We start from the raw sequence: 13,210 nt of genomic DNA on the forward strand, positions 1-13,210 counted from the left end.
GTTCCAGCTGTAGGTCACCACTGGGAGAAATCACCGTGCAGGAAGTCAAGATGGCGGCTCACATCATATCCACAGTCAAGTGTGCTCAGCAACCTCTTTACGGCTGCAGTCCTGGGTTCTTTGGCCAAGGAAATGTGCTGAGGATGGTGGGCTGGGTCTTCTCGCGTTAATTAGCATAAGACAGACAGCTAACCATGTCTCTACATGCCTACAAGCCATGATGATTGGGACAGTCCCTCACTGAGACTCTGTCCTCAGATGATTTTAGATTACATCAAGTTGACAATTAAAACTATCACATTACTTATTTTTTTCCTCCCTGGTCCCTTTTCTCTGTCTCTTCTTGGAATCAACTATGACCTTGAGGTTTGTATTTACTTGAAGCCCTGTATTAATATGACTTCAAAACCCAAAGAATATATTTTCATTTTGAAATTCAGAAAAATACCACTGTTGGGATTCCTTTACTTGAAAAACGTCTCCAAATAAGGGCTCTTGTGTATTTCATTCACAAATATATCTGAATTGATAACTGGCACTAATCCAGGATAGGAGTGCACAAATGTTTGTTACCCGAACCAACAGAGTGAAGTCTTCTAGATAGTTTCGTCTTCTCATACACGAAGCTTAGAGATTTGGCTTAGTTGCCTAACTGAGCATGAAGATGGGATGCTTTTGAGGGTGGCTTGCTAGCTTTTTCAATGTAGCCATCTCCTTGTCTTTAAATCCTACTCAGTTGGAATAAGTAAGTCCATTTTAATAATACAAAATAAATGTCTTCCTGCTTATCTTACTGTCTGCTTAGAATGTGCCTAAGTCAGAAATAAGTTCTCAAAGCAATAAATTTTGCCCATCACAGAAGCATAAAGATAAGACAAAAATGGAGATTATCTTTTGTCTACTGTTGACTTTTAACCTGTCCTAGGTACAGAATACCTGTTTAACCCAACAAGAGCTCAGAGATACAGATATCTGACCAAGCATTAAAAATATTACTATATACAATATGTATACTATCTTATGATGTCATCATAACATACTATATACTTTATTTTTTTTTCAAACCACAATTCTCTGTGTAGCTCAGAGGGACCTTAGACTTTCTGTGAACTGCAGGCTGGACTTGAATCTATACCAACTCAGCCTCATGGCCCATTTTAGGCTAGTCTATGTAACTCAGGATGATCTTGAACTTCTGATCTTCCTGTCTTCATCTCCTAAGTACTAGGGTTACAGGTGTGTATCACCACCCCATTTTATGTGGGTCCAGGGACCCAAACTCGGGGCTTTATGGATATTAGACAAGCTCTCCATAAAATGCATCATGCATCATTTCCTTCAATTGAATGTTTTCCTTAAAAGATTACTCTTTTCAAATGCAGAATTCCTATTTTTTACTGTTTCTTACAAAACATATTTTATATGTGTTATATAGTTTCAGTGTTGTAGAATGGAAGCGTTAAGTCCTATGTGATGAAACTTGTGAGACGCAGGATGCTTACTTACACTTGCTAATGCATTTCATAGAAAAGACACCACATGCAATTAGAAGGTTTGCAAATGAGGAAGCCGAGCAGTGCAGGGAGAGATGGCTGATTGAGGTTGTAGGAGCTCTGTAAGTTGCAGGAGGGAGCCAATCTTCTGAGCCTTTGCCATGTTGCCATGGACTTCTATTCATCAGCAAGGCATTCCTGTGTATTCTGCTTTGCAAGACTGGAAATTCCCTGAGAACTTTCCCAGAAAGCTGCATGCCATTTAAAGGCAAAGAAAACTGAAACTCTGTGTGAACCCAACATGTGGGAAATAAACCTAAGAAAGTAGATACATGACTCTTTCTAAATGGTGGTATTTTTTAAGCATATAACAATGTTCTCTCTTAGACAGGGGTGTATGCATTATTGTCTCTTGTGTTGGATTGTCCTGATATATAATCAACAAAACGTGTCTATTGATTCATAATACATACTTAGCATTGCTTCAGACAGTGGGATTCCTATAGAAGAATCTATATAATCTCTGCCCTTCCAGGGCTTTCCACCGAGGACAAAGAATAAAAGCAACGTATTTTAAGGCACAAGGCAAGGCAAGATGGCTCTTAATTGCTCTAAGTGCTAAATTGCAATGTACAAACTATTAATACCATACAATTGATTGGAGACGGATACATGACGTTCGGGACTCGCTCCAAGAATTCTGAGAATTTAGTTCCTGTTTCAGAGCCTGCATGGGTGTTCTTTTCACAAGCAGTAGGTAAAGTGAACACATTTGTTTCATTCACTTTGTTTATTTTACAATTCACATGGCAAATCTTAAGAGGAGGTGAATAAGACCTACAACAATTTGGGGGAAAAGCCTGTGGAGGAAATAGAATTACCGTTGCTCTTAGAGTTGGCGAAGAGAAGAACAGACCATTGTAAATACAATGGGTGAATAGGGATGCAGCGAGGGAGGGTGCTAGCCAGAGTGGACTTGGAGTTTTGTGGGAAAGTCCGGGGCTACAAACAAAGTGGAGGAACTTGTGGGTGGGAGAGGGGAATTAGGAGTTGGATGCTTTGGACAGAAGCAAAGGAAGAAAGTTGATGGATATTTTAAGATATCCATACATTACAGATTTTAAAATTGGTTACAGGTTGATGCCAGTGGAGCTGAAGGAAGTGGCTGCAGTTGTGGGTATCCTTGTGGGAGAAAATAGGAAGCTGGAGAGATAAAGAGAAGCAGGAACTGAATCACCAAGTGGTGAGGGGCTCCTCTCGCTATTGCTGGAGAGGATGAAGGGGAACATTGCAGAGAAGAAAATGGCCACCACTGGACATACAGCAAGATGAAGGGATGGATGGGAAAAACAAGCTACATGCTCTCCAGTGTCTGGGAGATCATGTTGCCAGTGAAAGCACAGAGGTGGTGAACTAGAAATAGACAAGGGGATTTGATCTTCCCCATGTAGAATTGGCATGGCAGCAAAACCAGGGGAGAGCACTATGGCAATTTTGCAAAGTTGAACAGAGACATTCTGATGAGCATATTCAAATGTGTAATATCCCAGTCATAACTGAACCCTCATAGCATATTATATGCTGAATAATGTTAAGTTCCTATATAGTAACAATACCTTTTGTTGGAACGGAGGACAAGAAAATCAAGACCATTTCCCTGAAAGTTATCACCAAACTCACCATTATTCTTGTCCCTTTCTATTTCAGACCTGTCTGTGTTCTATACATACCTGAATTAAAAAGAACACTTGTGTATTTTACTGGATGGTGGGGAGGAAAAGGTTTTCCTTATTATTTTTTTTTGGTGGTGATATCTAGGAAAGGTGAACCATCTTAAATACATTTAAAATCAGTTTGATTTTATGTCTTCTAAAAATGTGAAGAATAAATAATGCCATAAAAATGAAATCTGTAAAAGTCCAAGGGACAGATAGAACCAAGGAGGCAGATTTTAATTCAATACGAAAAGCACTTTCTAAAAATGTGAACTACCCATAAATGGAAAAAGCTAAGTATTCCCTCTTCTGGAAATATTGCAGCAGTAGCTCGACTCTGAAGAGATGCTATAGATAGAATTCTTACTTGGGGCTTAAGACTGCGAGACCTCTGTAGCAGCTTTTCTATTACCTTCCTCTCGTGTGTCATGTGTAAGCAGAAAGCTTGTGAGAATACTAATCATGTCCACTTACTCATGCAAGTAGGGGCTGGGGTTTTTAATTGGATATTGGGACTTATCAGTGCACAGCCTGGCCCAATCTACATAACTTGGCTGGTAGGAAGGGATGCTGGTAGCAAAGGGCTAAAAGAAGCGAACACATAGTACTCAGGGAACATATAGCGCAGCCTTAAGGAGCCAAAGAAGCCTTTAGGAAATAGGTAACGTATAATCTGAAATTACACCCTTGAATATTCATTAAGAAGAAACTCAAAGTTCATAAGTTTACTCAGAAAACATACTTTCTTTAAAAGAAAAAAATTGAAGACTGTCAACCTTCAAGGGTCAGATTTTAGTCAAGTTCTTTTTTTTTTGAAATTATCATTGGTAAGTATATGAACAAATGCCCAGAAAATGTAAAGTTATCAAGGTTACCTTTGTTTCTAAAAAGACAAAACAAAACCACCACCAAAAAAAAAAAAAAAAGGTTCTGAGGACCGCCACCTGCTGTTTCTTCTTGCAGTCCTCATTTGTTCCATCTGTCTCATTGCTCAGGTCAAAGCCCCAGGAGTCAACACAGGATATGGTACAGCATAGTCCTAATCCCAGTATTTTTAGAAGGATCATCACAAGTTCAAAACCAGCCCGGGCTTGTAGTGAAATTAAGATCAAATCAGCCTGGGCTATATAGCAAGACCTTTTTTTTAAAAAAAAAAAAGCAGACGTTCTCAGTCTTCCTGCAAACAAGTCCCATATAGTTTATCAGCTCCCTTCAAGAGTACCTGAAGTAACTGCCTCTCTCAGCTTCCAGCGCTATTAACCTGCCACAAATCAGTCATTTCTCTTTAGCGCCCTAGATGCCAGTAGTATTCACAGTATACTAGCTGTGAAAACCAGAATCTCTCCAAACTTTGCCAAAGGCCTTTGGTGAAATTAGGAGGCACAAAGACACCCCAGGTCTGCGTGGTTATTGTTCATCGCTTTACTAACCTTCCTGTTCCATTTTTACCCTTCTATAATCTACACCTAATCCAGTAACCAGAAAAATCTTCCTACAGCGTGCAAGAACCCTAAGAGACCAGAAGTAGCCACACACAGTGATTAGATTTGTCTCTTGGGTGAAAAAGCTTGTGTGGTTACAAGATGTGGTCAAGAAAAGCAGATAATTAGAGGAACAGAAAAACAGAAAGCTTTGGGGTTTGACAGAATGTTACTAGTCTTGGCTCTGCCATTTAGATCCCCCAAGGCCGCCTTAAACAAGCTCTTACCCTCCTTGGGTTTCAGTGTCTATATTTGTGTGATAGGCATAATTATTCTTACCCTTGGGATGACAGGGAGATTAAATAGGACAACATGTTAAAACCCTGCATTGTGCCTCATACACTGTGAGCAATGAGTGATTGACAGCTATTGAGACATCTGAGGTAGCAATGGTGGAGTTGAGAGAAGGTAAGCATCAGAGATGTTAGGGATAAACCAGCTTGGGAAACACCAGCATTTTTATGTTTGGGGATAAGAAAGAAGTAAAGCACAATGTTTAGATCATTGATACTGGCAGCTTTGTAAGCAAAAAGAGCAGACACTGAACTTTCTGAAGAAGAAGAAGAGGAGGGTGGTCTCTACTGCAGAAGCAAAGTCCTCTGCTTCCATCCCATCTGTCCTTTTCCCACTGCCCACCTTCTTTCTATCTCACAGTTCGGAACTTGGGGTCCTTAGCTCTCTCCCGTGGCACATCAGTCAGATTTAAAGCTGTGTTTAGAAAGAAAACCCTACAACTTTAATTTTTCTAAACTAAATTTAGTGTTTGCACTGATAGTTTGGGGGAAAAGAGAAAATTACAGAAGCTAACAGTACCTACAATATCAAAAGTACATTTTGGGGTTGGTGAGATGGTTTTGCAGGTGAAAGCACTTGCAACGGCCTGATGACCTGGATCAGATCCCCAGGACCTACGTGGCTGAGTGATAAAACCCACTCTCCCAAATTCTTCTCTGACTTGGATGTGTTCGTAGTGATATATGCAAGCCCCTTAAATAATAATAATTTTGAAACTATAAATACATTTTATATTATTTTGAAGTTTTCCCAGATTTCTGCAAGTATCACTTTTATGAAATTATAGTATTTATGTATTTTCAAGTAAACATTATTTAAGAAGCCCCCAGATATCTCCGAAGGTATTTGGCAGGAACAGGTTAAGACTTTCTGCTAGTTCATTACAGAAGTCATGCATGTTTATTAATGTGTTGTTGTTTGTGTGTACTGCTGACCTTGCTTCCCCCCGTAAGACCCAACCATCACTCCATGTTCCTCCAAGGAAAACAGCCACTGAGTTAGTGTTTGTCATTGTTCTGAGCAGTCTTTGGACCCTTTACTTTCCCCTTGGCCTTAAGATGTCAGACTGATTTAATCACTGTCCAGTCACTTTTCTGCCACTCACAAGCATTATTGAGCAGAGGGTACTAGGCTGCATTGCTATTTAGCATGGAACCCAGCAGCAGTTTATCATCTGAGGGCCGTAGTCAAAAAAAAAAGAAGACTTGTGGGGAAATTACCAGACAACATTGGAGTTACTTTGCTCAGAACAAAGTTTCATGGCATGTGAATTCCCTGACATTTGTTGGGAGGTGACATTGAGAAGAAAGGAAATTCCAATAAAGGATCGAGTTTGCCCAGATTGGGTAAGTAATGTTTGTAAAGCTGTTCCTGCATTTTTATCAGTCTTTGAAACCTTAAGCAGAGTGAAGGACATTTTGTTCTCTATATTGATGACTTTAGCATCCTTGGTTATGTTGAGGAACAAGTGGAATATTTAGGATATTTTCATTCCTTCCGTCATTAGTCTCAAGATACAATGTTGATGATCACTGTTGGGTGCAAATATTAGGCAAACATTGACTTTTAAAGCATTTTGCAATGAGTTTTTTTTTTCATAAATGAATGCATGACACCTGCTGGCCGATTGTGGAATTTTACTTAGCTATTGAAGTGGAGTTTGTGAGTTTTCCATATAGTGAAATCCATCCATTGGAAATGAACAGTTCTCTGAGTTTTGATCAGTACGTGTGGTTACATAACCACCATCAAGATTCAGAATAGTCCTATCAACTCCCAGAATCCTTTTGTAGTCGATTCCATCTTCAGGACCAAGTGAACTCTGATCTGCTTTCTGTTCCAATAGCGTTACATTTTCCAAAATGCCATGTGCATGGAATCATATGGAATGTAGCCTTATGTCTGCCTTCTCTCCTTTCACTCAACTCTTGGCAGATTCAGTACTGCTGCTACAAATATCAGCAGCTTACTCTTTTCCACTCTGAGTAACCTTTACAAAATGAGTAAATCACAATATGTTTATCCTTTAATAGATGACAGAAAATTGGACTATTTTCAGTTTTCTCTCTCTCTCTGTCTCTGTGTGTGTGTGCACATTTAAACTTGACATGCAATTGTACATATTTATGAAGTGCAGAGTGACATCGCAGTACATTTAAACAAAATGTAATGATCAGAGCGTGACAATTGGCTTACCCATTATTTCTGGCATTAATCATCTCCTTGTGTAGAAGGCATTCAAGATTCTCTCTACTAGCTAATTTGAAATATGTAATTAGCTGTTTGCCACCACAGTTATCCTACTGGACTACAGAACCTAGAGACTGCTCAGCCTATCCACAGAAACCCTGTACTAGCTCTACCCTCGCTTTAATCTTTTCTTCCCGAACCTTCTCAGTCTCTGGTATCCACTGCTCCTATTCTGTACAAAGTCAAATTTTAGCACACACACACACACAGACACATACAAGGGAGAGGAAGAGATATCTGTCATTCTGTGCCTGATGTATTTACTCAACACAATGTTTTCCAGGTCCACCCATGTTGTGCAAATTTTGGATTTCCCTCTTTTTGTGGCTAGCTAGTATTCCAGCATGAATAATAATATATTTGTTTACCCATTCATCTACTGATGGACACTTGGGATGATTCCACATTTTGACTAATTTTGGCAGAAGAGTGTGGCAGCAACCAAGAGAAAGCAGATTCCTCTTTAATACACTGATTTAATTTTCTTTAGTTATCCACTCAGTTGCAGAACTGCGCCCTGTGGTAGTTCTATTTCTAGCTTGTTTGAGGGAAACTGTACTGGGTTCCACAATAGCCATATTAACTACATTCTACTAAGAGCTCCACTCCTCACCAACGTGTGTGTGTGTGTGTGTGTGTTTGCTGTTTGTTGTGTGTGTTGTGTTAGCAAGTCGTTCATTATTTAGTTGTTTTAACTGGGGTGAGAAGATATTTCATTGTGGTTGATCTCTTAGAGATGCTTAGAATTTTTTCCATACATTCACTCATCATTGGGTATCCTCCTTTTGCAAAATGCCCATCGGGTCATTTGCCCTTCTAAAAACTGGATTGTTTGGCCTTCTGTTGAGTGCCTGGGTTTCATGCCGTCTCTGAATACAAGTCTCCTACCCTGCAAATCATTTGCAGTTCTCCCTCACCTTGTATGCGCCTTTCACACTGTGGAATAAAGATAGAAAGAGACTGTTTTCTTTGTTATGCATAAGCAGGTTAGTCCAATAAAATCCCACCTGACAGTCTTTGCATTAACTGCCTGTGTTTTTTCAAATATATTTTGAAATATATATATAATATATATATATTATATATAGATGTATTTTCAGTCTATTTCTTAATCGTTAAAGGTGTGTCAATTTTATCAATTTTATCTTTTGTTTTTTTTGTTGTTGTTTGTGGTTTTTTGTTTTGTTTTGAGGCAAGGTCTCACCGTGTAGCCGCATCTGGTCTGAAGCTCACTCTGTGGACCAAGCCGACACATAGAGTTATTAGAGGCATTGTGCCACCAACCATACCGAGCTAAAATATAATGTCTTGGTTTTGTTGATATTCATTCTTTAGCCTCAATTTTATCTATTTACTGTGGTATTATTCCTTTGCTGCCTTGAGTTTTGGGATTGGTTTTCTCCTTGCTTTTGTCATGTTGCTAGCTTGCTCATTTGAAGTCTTTTCGCTTCAAGATCCAGGGTGATCTTGAACTTCTGATCCTCTTTTCCCCACCTTCTAAGCTCTGCGCCAGCCTGCCCAGTGTATGTGGTGCTGGGGATTGAACCCAGGACCTTGTGCATGCTAGGCAAGCACTCTGTCACCTGAGCTACGTCTCCAGTCCCAGAAGAGGCAGTCATCATACACTTAGCTCTTGGTGCCACTCTAGCTATATGTGATAGTTTTGGGGAGAATGTCTTTCCATTTTTACTTGATTCAAGAGCATTTTTAATCCCCTTGTCAATGTCTTTTTTAAAAAAATTCTTTTATTTCTTGAGATTATAACATAGTTACATCGTTTTCCCCCTTCCCCCTTCAAAGTATTTTGTCAGAATCTTTGCATTTCTTGAGGGTGTTATGCTTCCTTGCTTTCTGTGTTCCTCAGCCCCTCCAGATGGAAGCGAGTTGTTCATTGGTGCAGATCCTTTCGGGGGTGGGGCAATGAGTGGCAGGCTGCTCCACTCCGTCTTGCTGATTTCAGATCTGCTTCTGGCTCTTTATGATTATGAGCAAGGTTTTGATAAGCATTTATGTCTTTGTGTGCACACATAAATCTCTATCTGCTTGGTAAATACTGAGGTCTTGGGTGCTGTTATAAGATGAATGCATGTTTGACCGCATAAGAAACAATGTCTTCTGCTTTTCAAAGGTAATTTTATACACATTCCTTATGGTAAATGCCTGTTTCATTTTTTTGTAGTCCTCTTTAGTTTATTATATTTGGGACAAAGCTCTCACTATGTGACACTTTGGCCTGGAATGCACTGTGCATGTCTTGTCCCCCCCACCCCCCGCGCGCTATCCTTGTGACAAGTCTCTTGCATTGACCTATTGAGTGCTGGAATTACAGATGCTCACCAACACACCTGGTACATGATTCACTTGAGAAGACACATGGACTTTTGTTTTCCAAAAGTAATTTTGCCCGCCATATAACTACCGTTATCCCTGTTGTAGCATACTTTCTGTACTTCATATCTTTGTTATAGAAACTCTTTGGACAAATGTATCTTTAATTTCACTTGAGACTAACAAGAGTGGTTTTCTTAAGATCGTCATGAACTAACACTTAAAAGGGAATGGGCTGTTACCTAAAAGGAAGAGTAGAGCCTTGAAGCCAGCAGCGGGACGGCTGCACAAACCTTGATAAACCGGATAAACAAGTTACGTCTGTGAACGGGGCTTACTGTAGCCTCATCCTGTGGATGGTACAAGAATCTACACTGCAGGCTTTACCAACAGGGAAAAGTGAAGACTGGGGTCAGCATGGAGGAGGTGCTACTCCTGCTGTCTGTCTGTAGCTAAATTTAAAACTTCTGCTGTGGTGGGGCATGGAGTTCACGAGGCCCTGCCTCTAGCTGGGGCCCTGTTGCTAACTAATGGCCGCTATGGGAAGGAGAGCCCCTTTCTTAGGTGTGGCTGCTCACAAAGTTTCTCACGATCCAGCAAATGACCCCAGAACCACGCACATGCGAGCAATTCTAATTAAACTCAGTGGGTCAGGTTTTCAAGGGCCTGGAAGTAGGAGAGGAAGAAAAGAGCGTGGGAGAGGAGAGGACACAGGCGAATGTAAAGGGGCGACTAGCATCAAAATACATTGAAGATATGTCAATTAACGAGTGAACGTTTACTGTGAAAAATAAAACTTTGACAAAGGCAAAAGACTGCATTCTAACAGCAAGCAATAGCACATGGTTTGTGTTTTATTGTTTACTGGAAAAAAAGTGTTTTTAACAAGACTTATCCTTGCCAGAGATAAGTGAATTCTTGTTCCTACTGTTTGGGATGTGTGAATTTTAAAGCTTTGTTACTCTGACCCTTTGTCAGACAGAATTCTATGTCTAAATCATGGCTTTGATTTGACTGAGAAACCTCATTATTGCACAAATTCTGTAATGGATTCTATAGCTTATTTAATGTGATCACCCTAGGCTGGGACTCATCATAACTTCATAACATATTTATTAATTTATTTGTTCACTGTGGGAGAGGGCAGGCCTGTCACGGCACACAAGCATAGGGCAGTGAACAACTTTACATAGTTGGTCTCCTTCCACGATGCGGCTTTCAGGGCTTGGACTCTGGTCATCTGGCTTAGTGGCCAGCGCCTTTACTGGTTGAGCCAGCCCACTCGCCCTAACTTAGTCTCTCTATATTCACTGAAGACCTTTTTTTTCTAAATTCATTTTTAAGTTTTTAAAACAATCTTTTTTATTTACACCAACCCCATTTCCCTCTTCCTCCCCTCCTCCTGCTCCTCCCATCTTCTTCCCATCCCGCCCCTGTCCACTCCTCAGAGAGGGTGAGGCCTCTCATGGGGAGTCTGGCACATCACTTGAGATAGGACCAAGGCCCTCCCCGCTGTATCTAGGCTGAGCAAGGTATCCCTCCATAGGGAATGAACTCCAAAAAGCCAGTTCATACACTTGGGATAAAACTGGTTCCACTTCCAGTGGTCCCACAAACTGCCTAAGCCACACAACTGTCACCCACATTCAGAGAGCCTAGTTTGGTCCTATGCAGATGCTCCAGCTGTCAATCCAGAGTCAGAGCTCCCACTGCTCATGTCAGCAGTTTCCGTGTTTCCCCACCATGGTCTTGACCCCTTTGCTCACATTATTGCTCCCCCCTCTATTCCTGGACTCCAGGAGCTCAGCCCAGTGCTTAGCTGTGGATCTCTGCATCTGCTTCCATCAGTTACCGGATGAAGGTTCTATGATGACAATTAAGATAATCATCAGTCTGATTACAGGGGAAGGGCAGCTAAGGCACCCTCTCTCCTCTTGCTTAATTTCTTATTTGAGATCATCCTGGTGGATTCCTGGGAATTTCCCTAGTGTCATTTTCTTGCTATCCCCATAATGGCTCCCTCTAGCAAGATATCTTTTTCCTTGCTCTCCCTCTCTGTCCCTCCTCAACTCTACTTTCCTGATCCCTCATGTTCTCCTTCCCTTCCCCACTTCCCTTCCACCCTCCACCCACCCCCACATACTCCCAATTTACTAAGTAGAACTTGTCTATTTCCCCTTTCCAGAGGAATTCATATACGCCTTTCTGAAGGTCCTCCTTGTTTCCTAGCTGCTCTGGGGTTGTGGACTGTAAGCGGGTTATCCTTTGCTTTATTGCTAATATCCACTCATGAAGCAAAGGCGGGGACAGTGGGCTTTATTTAGCCTTGCTAGTCTAAAGCTTTGCTAAGTTTACTGGAAGGCAGCTAAATGACAGAAATCTTAGTTTATCAGGCTGCACTGACACCTGCTGGTAAGAAAGTCAATTTTTAAAAAAATGTGTTTTAGAAGTAGGACCTTACTTTAGTCTTCAAAACTTGTATTTGCGTTCTAGGTTTAAAACATTAGTAGTTGTAAACAGAAATTTTTGATTCATAGTAAGACTGTGGGCACATTATAAACCACCGACTCTCAATCTTCCTAATGCTGCAACCCTTTAACACAGTTCCTCATGTCGTGGTGACCCCCCAATCACAAAATTCTTTTCATTGCTACTTCATAACTATAATTTTGCTACTGTAATGAGTCTTAATGTAAACATCTGTGTTTTCTGATGGCCAGGGGTGACCCTGTTAAAGGGTCTTTGATCCCCAAAAAGGGTTGCAAACCACAGGTTGAGAACCACTACTATAAACAGAAATTTAAGGAGTAAGTATCCTCAAAGATAACCTCTCCAGGTCTGCTTGTCATCCTGACCTTCCACCCTCAGACACTATGGTACCGAGCAATGCTTAAATCAGAACCCACTCAGAGACACTGCTCTGGACAGATGGGCCTAGGCAGAGTGAAGGAACCTAGTTTCAAGAGGCGGATAGTCTAGTGTAGTATTTTCTCTTGCCAGAAAGAAAAAATATGGTTGCTACTGCTTAAGATAGGGCTTCACATAGTCTGGGGCAGCCTCAGATGTGCCGTGTCACCAAGAATGACCTGGAATTCCTCGATTCCACTCTCTGCATGCTGGGAGTGTAAGTGTGTCACACAGTGGTTCATGCTGTGCCAAGGGTTGAACCCTTGGCTTTGTGCATGCTAAATGAGCACTCGACTAACTTAGCTCCATGTCTGACCCCTAGCTGCTACTTTTTAAGACTAACTGAATCAACACTCTGACTTAGGGGCGTCAAATTTTACAATTGGAAAGAAATTTACTAATCGTTTAGTTTGCCTCCCCTTTTATAAATGAGGAAGGTGAGAAAAATAACTTTAAATAACTTGGGCACCTGGAAGATTCTAGGGGAAAAGAGTTCCCTGATGCTCACATTCTAGAACCCTTCATTAGATGTGTATTGCTTGTGACTGAAACCAAAAAAATTATACGTACAAACATGCTTTAAAATTTATATTTAGTTTCCCCAACTCTTTTGTGCCAGCTTTCTCAAACTCGAGATGTGTTATTTGAATACACAGTGTGTTATGTAACATTGCTATCTGATGCTTCCAAAATATCAATTTTTTTCCAAGTCCTTCTCAGAAAAACAAACTGTTGTGTATTT

This window comes from Microtus pennsylvanicus, chromosome 7 (assembly GCF_037038515.1).
Source record: "Microtus pennsylvanicus isolate mMicPen1 chromosome 7, mMicPen1.hap1, whole genome shotgun sequence".
Classification (NCBI taxonomy): Eukaryota; Metazoa; Chordata; class Mammalia; order Rodentia; family Cricetidae; genus Microtus; species Microtus pennsylvanicus.